An 8,172-nucleotide genomic window follows, 5' to 3' on the forward strand; every position below is an offset into this window, starting at 1 on the left:
CTCAGTGGCACAGCGCTCGCTTGATGCACGGTCGGTCTGGGATCGATCCCCGTCGGTGGGTCCATTGGGCTATTTCTCGTTCCAGCCAATGCACCACGACTGGTATATCAAATATATGTGTTATCCTGTCTGTGGGATGGTGCATATAAAAGATCCCTTGCTGCTAATCGAAAAGAGTAGCCCATGAAGTGGCGACAGCGGGTTTCCTCTCTCATGTGTAGTCCTTAACCATATGTCTGACGCCATATAACCGTAAATGACGTGTTGAGTGCGTCGTTAAATAAAACGATTTCCTTCCTTCCCAGCTAGCCTTTTTTTCTTTTTCTTTTTTTTTTCTTACTGGCTTACATATTCTCCAGTTTGTTTATTATCCTGGGAATGTCAGTTTTTAAATGTCGAATATTTTCAAGAACGGTGATTTTACTAGATTTTTTGTAAAGTTTTATTAAAATAAAATAATTTATGTGGTCTGCAGCAAACAAGCGATCGATTCCTGCAGTTGCAAATGTACCCGACAGACCGAGCAAGCTAACAGTCCTTTTTCATTTTCATATGCGCCGATACATTTTATATTATACTCTTCAAAAAAAGAAACGCAAAAGGGTACAAATGGGTAATAACTCCGATTTTATGTTTCCTACCGGTTCATGCTTTGTGAATATAAGGTCATTGCATGTCCCAAACACATTCCCACGGTTACATTCGATAAAACGCAGCTACTGTACAATAAAGTTCCAAAATGTGAATATTCGCAAAAACGCAGCCACGTGCAAACCATGTCACCACTGCACGTGCGTTGTCTGCACGTGCAACATGAACACCGACAGTATAAAAGTGCAGGGTGTTCGCTTGCCTGGCCTCTGTATCTGGCCGACAGTTGACAATCCAGGACATGCCACGTCTCAGTGAACCGCAGAGAAACAATGCCATCGGCCGACTAGACGCAGGCGAATCCAGAACGGCCGTTGCCAGGGCATTCCATGTGTCCCCAAGCACCATCTCCAGACTGTGGGACCGTTACCAGCAACATGGATCAACACGTGACCTCCCTAGATCCGGTCGACCACGGGTCACTACCCCCGGGCAGGACCGCTACATCCGGGTACGCCACCTTCGGGAACGATTGACTACTGCCACCTCCACAGCCGCAGCAATACCAGGTTTGCGCAGGATATCCGACCAGACCGTACGGAACCGCCTACGTGAGGTAGGAATTCGTGCCAGACGTCCAGTTCGAGGTGTCATCTTAACACCACAACACCGTCGACTCCGACTGCAGTGGTGCCAGATTCATCGACAATGGCCTCAACTGCGATGGAGACAGGTGTGGTTCAGTGACGAGTCCCGATTTCTGCTCCGACGTCATGATGGAAGATGTCGCGTGTATAGGCGTCGTGGTGAACGTTATGCGGCAAACTGCGTGCAGGAAGTGGACAGATTCGGCGGGGGTAGTGTCATGGTGTGGGCAGCCATCTCATACACTGGCAGAACTGACCTGGTCCACGTGCAGGGCAACCTGAATGCACAGGGCTACATTGACCAGATCCTCCGGCCACACATCGTTCCAGTTATGGCCAACGCCAACGCAGTGTTCCAACATGACAACGCCAGGCCTCACACAGCACGTCTCACAACGGCTTTCCTACAGAACAACAACATTAATGTCCTTCCTTGGCCATCGATATCACCGGATTTGAACCCAATTGAGCATCTTTGGGACGAGTTGGACCGACGCCTCCGACAGCGACAACCACAGCCCCAGACCCTGCCCGAGCTGGCAGCAGCCTTGCAGGCCGAGTGGGCCACCATCCCCCGGGACGTCATCCGTACTCTGGTTGCTTCAATGGGCAGGCGGTGCCAGGCAGTTGTCAACACACGCGGAGGCCACACCCGGTATTGACTCCAGATGACCTTGACCTTGGTGGTGTGTCCTATCACTTACTCACAATGGACTAGAGTGAATTGTGAACAATCCTGCAACATTTGGTAATTATCGGACTCACCATTCAATAATTAAATCAATTCTCCAAATGTTACGACAATGTGGTTTTGCGTTTCTTCTTTTGAAGAGTATATAAGTTTTTGTATTCAGGGGAAGCAACTCCGTGTTAAATAAATTGAAGGTATGAATCTTATAACGCCCGCAACATTAAAGGGACATTCCTGAGTTTGCTGCAATTTTTAAGATGTTATTGACTAACAGAGACTTTTTAACGATTATATTTATATATCAAATATATTTTTCTGAATAAAATATTAATGGCCGTATATTGAACGTGTTTCTGATCGTTCTAATATTTATACTAGGTTAAATTTTATTTTATTTCCTAAAATATTTTTTTTTCGTACGTACGAAATTATTTGAAGACAAAATCCAGTTTGGGCTTCTTGCAAATATTAAGACGACCAGAAACACATTGAATATACAGACACTGATATTCCAAACAAAAAAAGATATGTAATATGTGAGTTTAATCGTAGAACTATTTTATTAGTCGGAAACACCTTACAATGCAGCAAACTCAGGAATGTCCCTTTAAATAAAAGTTAAATATAACCGCAACATTAAATAAACGACTGTTAAATATAACCGCAACATTACATACAAGACTGTTAAATATAAACGCAACATTAAATACAAGACTGTTAAATATAACCGCAACATTAAATAAACGACTGTTAAATATAACCGCAACATTAAATAAACGACTGTTAAATATAACAGCAACATTAAATACAAGACTGTTAAATATAACCACAACATTAAATACAAGACTGTTAAATATAACCGCAACATTAAATACAAGACTGTTAAATATAACCGCAACATTAAATACGACTGTTAAATATAACAGCAACATTAAATACAAGACTGTTAAATATAACCGCAACATTAAATACAAGACTGTTAAATATAACCGCAACATTAAATACAAGACTGTTAAATATAACAGCAACATTAAATACAAGACTGTTAAATATAACTGCAACATTAAATAAACGACTGTTAAATATAACCGCAACATTAAATACAAGACTGTTAAATATAACGGCAACATTAAATACAAGACTGTTAAATATAACAGCAACATTAAATACAAGACTGTTAAATATAACCGCAACATTAAATACAAGACTGTTAAATATAACGGCAACATTAAATACAAGACTGTTAAATATAACAGCAACATTAAATACAAGACTGTTAAATATAACTGCAACATTAAATAAACGACTGTTAAATATAACCGCTACATTAAATACAAGACTGTTAAATATAACCGCAACATTAAATACAAGACTGTTAAATATAACCGCAACATTAAATAAACGACTGTTAAATATAACCGCAACATTAAATAAACGACTGTTAAATATAACCGCAACATTAAATACAAGACTGTTAAATATAACCGCAACATTAAATAAACGACTGTTAAATATAACCGCAACATTAAATAAACGACTGTTAAATACAAGTATAAGAATACCTGTAGCTAAACAAGTTTGTTTATTTTGTTTAATGACACCACTAGATCACACTGATTAATTAATCATCGGTTGTAGGATAACACATAACAGCCGTGGTGCACTGGCTAGAACGAGAAATAGCCCAATGGTTCCACTGACGGGGATCGATCCAAGATCCAGTTGTGATCCAAGATCGACCGCACATCAGGCGAGCGCTTTATCACTTGGCTACGTGCCGTCCCAGTCTTTATATGGAGAATATTAAACGAGTTCTCGTGAATGAAAACACGAGTTGTAATATAAATTGTCTCTTACGGGAATGTTCATTATAGTATTTCTATATATATATATATATATATAAACTGATGATCAAAAGAAAGTATACCAGAACATTTTATATAACATAAAATATGTTAAATTATAGTAATGATATTTCCATGCATTTGTCCACTGAATGTTAAGAAACGTTTGCTATTGTGCTTGAATATACATCTCATAGCGGCCATTTTTTAATTAATCAATGTACATTGTTGATATGTTGTTCAGGGAACAATTGCAATAAATATATGTCGGTCGGTCGGTCGGTCTCTCTCTCTCTCTCTCTCTCTCTCTCTCTCTCTCTCTCTCTCTCTCTCTCTCTCTCTCTCTCTCTCTCTCTCTCTCTCTCTCTCTCTCTCTCTCTCTCTCTCTCTCTCTATATATATATATATATATGTATATATATTATAATAATATTTATAATAATAATTTCATTGGGTTGTTCTTTTCACAAGTGGGTCCGTGTGCCCTTTTCCCTTAGTTATATATATAACGTTATAAATATCCAATGCAGTACAGTGACATTACTTTGTGTTTCCATGTTCCATAATTAATTAAATAATCTTGTCTTTATAGTAATTTAACAAAATTTATACACTTATTATTACCTTTTTCTATTTAAAATGTGACATTGTTCTTTAAAATTTCAATATGTTCAGTTAGTGGTCTAATGTCTGTTTTGACGGCTACTTTTCAATGCATTAACCTGCTGTTTTTAGACTACTGTTGTATCTACGCAGATCCTGTACAAATTGATAAAATAATATTACAATAATGGAAATAAGAGTGTATAAAAAATAAAAAATAATCTGTTTGTCTCAATGACGTCATGATGAGAATGACGTCATGATGACGTTACGTCATCTTATTGTTAATTTGAAAAAGGCAACATGCCGAAACATGTCATTATTAAATAACTGAACTGTTGGTAGTAGTTTTATTATTATTATTTTTTTTAATGTAATATATCTTTTTGACTTGGCAACATGCTGTTAAAGCAATCTTGGGAGAGTGGCAGTGCAGGAAGGATGAAATAGTCTTGTGTTGTGCTCGCATCGGTCATACATACTTGACCCATTCATTTATTTTGAAGAAAGATCCTCCACCTCAGTGTGTGCATTGTCAGTGTACTCTGACGGTACGCCACATTTTGGTGCAGTGTAAGCATCTGACAGAAACTAGAAAATATATATTTGGTCAACGAAATGTGATGGAATCATTTCGATTCCATCCAGAACTTTTATTACAATTTGTACGTGATATTGACTTTTATTATACTTTTAATATTACCTATCTGTAATATTTGTATTGTTTGCACCGTTCTTTACACTGTGTTTTCATTTAACTGTTGAATTTTTATCTTCATGATGTTCAACACTTTATTTTTTGCATTTACCATAGTTTGACACCCAATAGCCGATGTATTTTTCGCGCTGGGGTGTCGTTAAACATTCATTCATTCATTCATTCATTCATTGGTATTCTAACACGTTCGATCTGATCTGATCAAAACTGTATTCATAAATTATTTACTAAATAATAATAATAATAATAATAACAATAATAATATAAACTTTACTTATGCGCATGGAAGACAATACAAACAAGTGCATTTCGGAAAAAAAAAATCAAGATTTGCACACGAGGACAGGAATGTTGGCCCCTAAAATGACGTCATCAGTGGCACTTTCTTTTATGTTGTCCTCTGCACGTGCTCCAATGACAATCATTACTGCGTGCTTGGCTTCTGCCGTTTCAAGAAGAATATCTACTGGCCTTTTGTCTTCATTGCCTATTACAGTCTCTCCTTCAATCTGAAAACACATTTTATTTCATATCCTAATATACAATGCCATATTAAATACAATATTTAGTACTGGACAATTGGTGATGAAAACAGATGATGAATGCACGTTATTAAAGGTATTTCACCCTCAAAATAATTTGAGCAATATGTTGTAAAATACATACAGTTTGTTGCTTGAAATATTATTATATGTACATCTGTGTACACATGCAGACGTCCTTTTATTTACGGAAGCTATGAATAGGTGGGGGGAGTAAAATTTAATATTTTTGGGTGGGTGGGGGAGGGGCGCTGTACTAGTGAGCACTGAAAAGTGGCCGTCCTCCCATAGACGGCGTTGGAACCATATATCGTAGTCCAGATCGACTATCTATAAACAAAGCACTTCTCAGTGAGACATGGATGGCTGCATTCTCTCAAGACTTTATCATAACTCCTTTTGGAATCAGTCTTGGACAGAGATACGGAACTGAGTATGAGCATGAGCTCATGGAATATTTAATATCGGCATGCATTTTACACACTTAAAATTTGATTTTCTTTTCGCCGTATTACTAGTAAATGGATTAACTAATGAAAAAAAAAAAAGTCTTTAAACCTTCTTTTTAAAACTACATTCCCTGGAATATTTTTATTATTTAAGCATATAGAACAGAAAATCCCATTACGTTTGGTGCATATATGACGCAGCACTCCGCATTGGTTTCACTACACTGGCTTATCCAGGTCAAAAACAAAGCCATGATTTTGAAAGTGGAACACTTTTGACGGGCTGTACCGATCTTGGCTTATCACAAGTATAGAATTCCCCAACAAGAGATCACGTGAGATTTCGCAATTTTTGAACAACTTTAACTGTCTTGATTGAGGGGTCGTCTCATATCTCCAAAACATATTTATATCCATAGAGGTATGGTACAACGCCTTTCCAGGGGTCGGTGAGTGGGGGATTTGCCTTGAAATTTTGACAGTGGCCAGCTGTTGGCATACGCGTTACATGTAAGGGGGTGTTACTAATTACGTAACGCTCAAGGGGTAGAGGAAGAGGGTACTGTGTTCGATTTACGTAAATTTTTTCAAGACTATATGTTATTTTTATTCATTACTTAGACCTAAAAAGGTGTTTTTTGGAAATGCGCGGTCAGTCTAGGATCGATCCCCATCGGCGGGTATACAAAAAGACCATGGTATATGATATCCTGTCTGTGGGATGGTACATATAAACAATCCCTTGCTAAACAAAAATGTAGCGGGTTTCCAAGGCGCGTGTGCAGGAATTTCAGCGGGGTTGGGGTTATAGACTGTGTTAAGCGAAGTTTATATGGGGCCATGCTCCCCCCAAAAAAATACATTTCAATTTTTTTTAAGCTTGGGCAAGTAAGGGTTTCGACCTCCAATACCCTACCCCTGCACATGCACCCGATTCCTCTCTAAGACTATATGTCAAAATTACCAAATGTTAGACATCCAACAGCAGATGGAAGGAAGGATAGGATATGTTTTATTTAGCACTCAACACATTTTATTTACGGTTGTATGGGGTCGGATGATTATTAATTCAATATGCTTTATCTTTGATGGCGTTAAACAACCCCCCCCCCCCTCCCAACTTTACCCTTTCCAAACGAAATAATATTTATTTGACTTTGTCGATTTTAACACGTAAAATTAAGAAGTGAAAACGTGCATTGTCTACTTTAGTATATTTTATTTTTAAAATATATACATGATTAATGTGTTACTAGTATACAAACTAAACTTTGAAAGTTCTACTAACACTTTATAAAATATCAATTCTGAAATAGAAAGGTACGACTGTCGATAATACGTTGTCAAGATCAAACCGGTTTTAACTACAGCGCAAGATTTCTCTTTAAATTATTTAGACGAACCCTACAATTTGAAATCTGCAAACGCACGTGTTAACTGAAACTGACAACAGGCTGTCGTTTGTGGTTTGCCGAGCTATCGCGACACAGGCGACGAATCAAGCGTATACGTATGACGATATCCGTTCATAGCGAACACACACGAGTTTTTTAAAAGTGCATTTGAGCTTGTATTTCACATTTGTACGTGATGTTATAATATGGTAACCAGATAATGTAACTTTAAGTGCGCGGTACCGTTAACACTGACATGATCATCTATTTTCATATTCAGTCGATATTGTTTAGGACACAGAGTTATGCTTGTAATGTAGCTTTACATCGCCTCAGAATGTCAAAGCTTTACGATATTAAAGTAATTGTCCTGTGTTTGCTGCATTGTAAGATTTTGTAACGACTATGAAAAAAAAACAAATTCTTGTTTAGAATATCAGTGCCTGTATATGCAATGTGTTTCTGATCGTCCTAACATTTGTAAGTAGCCCAAACTGGATTTAATATCCCAATAATGTTATACGTACGAAAACATTTATACAAATGTATTAGGAAATAAAATGAAGTTTGACACTAGGACGATCAGAAACACGTTTAATATACAACCACTAATATTTTAAAATATATTTAATGTGTAATTTGAGTCGTTAAAGGGACATACCCTAGTTTTTAAACACTAAGGTATATTGTTTA

This window comes from Gigantopelta aegis, chromosome 3 (genome assembly GCF_016097555.1).
Source record: "Gigantopelta aegis isolate Gae_Host chromosome 3, Gae_host_genome, whole genome shotgun sequence".
NCBI lineage: Eukaryota > Metazoa > Mollusca > Gastropoda > Neomphalida > Peltospiridae > Gigantopelta > Gigantopelta aegis.